This window comes from Mastomys coucha, unplaced genomic scaffold (genome assembly GCF_008632895.1).
Source record: "Mastomys coucha isolate ucsf_1 unplaced genomic scaffold, UCSF_Mcou_1 pScaffold22, whole genome shotgun sequence".
Classification (NCBI taxonomy): domain Eukaryota; kingdom Metazoa; phylum Chordata; class Mammalia; order Rodentia; family Muridae; genus Mastomys; species Mastomys coucha.
In genome coordinates this window covers 219,008,174-219,010,974 of record NW_022196905.1, presented here as the reverse complement: position 1 = coordinate 219,010,974, position 2,801 = coordinate 219,008,174, and positions in this window count along the sequence as shown.

Sequence of the window (2,801 nt, the reverse complement as noted above, 5' to 3'; positions counted from 1 at the left end):
CTTGTACTGCAGAAGGATCCTGTGTGTGCCGCGTTGTTCCTGCTGGCGGGAGATAGCGCGGGACAACCATCCCACTGTCAAAAACTCTGAATCAGAATTGCCAATGCCTAAAATAACTGCAGGGACAAACATGGAGAAGAGACTGAGGGAAAGGAGGTCCAGGGACTGGCCCATATCGGGACCCATCTTGAGAGAAGACTCCAAGGCCTGGCACTATTACTGATGCCATGGTGGACTTACAGACAGGAGCCTGGCACGACTGCTCTCTGAGAGCCCCAACAAGCAGCTGACTGAGACAGAAGCAGATACTTACACCCAAACAATGGAGAGAAGCTGGGGCACCCTGTGGTTGAATTAGGGAAAAGCTGGAAGAAGCCAAGGAGGAGGGCGACCCCATAGGAAGGTCAGCAGTCTCAACTAACCTGGACCCCTGCGATCTCTCAGACATTGAGTCACCAACCAGGCAGCATGCACCAGCTGGTCTGAGGCCCCTGGACACATACACAGCAGAGGACTGCCTGGTCTGGCCTCAATGAGAGAAGATGCACCTAACCCTTGAGAGACTTGAGGCCCCCAGGGGATGGGGAAGCCTGATGGGATGTGGGGAGGGTGCGGAGATGTGGGGACATCCTATTGGAGATGAGGGGGGAGGGATGGGATGAGCAACTGTTGGAGGGCAAGACAGGATGGTGATAATGACTGGACTGTAAAAAAAAGATTAAAGATAATAATAATAATAAAAGAAATCGTGTTAGTTGCAAGAAATTGATGAAAGTGGAGATAGACATTAAATGAAAAAATATATTTAGAAAGACAAATAATCACACTCATTTACACACAGACTTTTGGTTAAAAACCAAGGGCCATAAAATTAAAAGGAGGGCCCATAAGGGAAGAGAAAGAGGATGAAGATAGAGAACAGGGATAACCATGGACCAAATACATAGTATATACATGTTTGAAAATGTCATAATGAGAGGCCAGCCTGGTCTACTGAGTGAGTTCCAGGACAGCCAGGACTACACAGAGAAACCCTATCTTGAAAAAGAAGATAAACAGACTGTGGATTATAACTGCTGCATAAAGAGAACTAGTCCCATTGCCTTTTTTGTTTTCCTAGTGTTTTCCTAGTATGCCCTGAAACCTGTTGATGCTGTTTTGCTGTATCAGGACACTGAATATAAAACGGAAGGGAGACAGCTAAGAGAAAAGCAAAGACGTGCACTTTGTTTCCTATATTCCAATGAAAGACTATGAACTTTGTGCTAAATATTGCATCAACATGGCTGTTGATGTACGCATCCTTAATTTCATTCATGATGATCATGCCTAGCTAGTCATCACTTTACTAGAAAAGTAAAGTGTGTGAAAGTCTATTGGTTTTTAATGTACCCATCGTTACCATACCTAAGGATCTGAAGATGGATTTGAAGAACCTTAAAGTGGGGCCTAGGAGATAAAAATTTAATGAATTTTTATGTTTTGGAACATTAATTTTAAAGCCATTTTCTTGGAGCATGGACCATTGATATATCTGAATGCATTTCTTTCAGGCAGATGTGTTATGGCCACCTGGGGATCAGAGGTGCAGAAGTCTGTGAGGGTCACCAAGAGGGGACAGTGGTAGTCATGAATTTGGATGGGGCTCTGGCAGAAAAACATCCATTTTAAATTTGGTAGTTAGAGGGAGATAAACAATACCCAGAAATTACACCTCTTCCAACTGCTGACCTCCCAGTCCCGCTGCCTCAGGAGAATCTGTATGGAACATACCGGGCCTATGACCGAATGGTGCCTAAACACTAGATTGGAAAGCCTGACCATAAACTTACCAGCATTAGCAGCATAGAACTTTAAATAGGATATAAGCAAAAATTTACTTTTCCTTTACCTTCTTTCCCCCAGTCATATTTTTCACCTCTGAAAAACTTAAGTTCTTGAGAAAATGTATGAAGCTTTTATATCACAGAGCAACCAACACCCTGTTTTCCACCGAGGACTGATTTCACAATTGCTGCCCACCATACCCAGATGGATTTGATTGAGCACAAAGAATCTTTTTAGAAAGCCTAGAAAATGTATCAAAAGTCATGAGAACAAGAGGAGCCTTGAAGTCTTTGAAAAAATATGAGATTCCCCCAGTCCCTGGCCAGCCCCCTGAGGAATAAGGTCAATAGAGGAGTAATCTTACCCTGCTGGGTTTTTTAAAGTGGGTTTTGTTTTTAAACCAAGTTCACGATTGTTGTTGATACTAAAACCCATTGTTAAGCTCTAAATGGGCATGAACAGAAACACATGAACAGAAAACAACTTCAGCTGTGTGTAGGAGGCATCCTCCTATACAAATAAGGGTTTAATATCAATATCACCTCCACTGAAAACTCGATTACTCTCATTTTACTTCACACTTGATCTGCAATTGGTATTTTATGGCATCCTGTGCTCCACTCCGAGGTTGGGATGGTGAGTCCTGTCCTAGCCCTAAGCATATTGAAAGTTAAGTGAAGAAACCCTTTGCTAGGAATGTGGAATTATGAGTAACACTGTTTGTCCCTCTCCGTGCCCCTCTCCACTGAACACTGAACCCAGGACCTCAAGCATGCTAGGCAAGCACTCTAATAACAAGGTACGCCCCCTGGCACTTCTGACTTTTTGTTTTGAGTCAGGGCCTCTCTAAACTGCACAGATTGGCCTTGAACTCACTTTATGGTCCCAGCTGGCCTTGAACTCACTCTATGATCCCAGCTGGCCTTGAACTCACTCTATGATCCCAGCTGGCCTTGAACTCACTCTATGGTCCC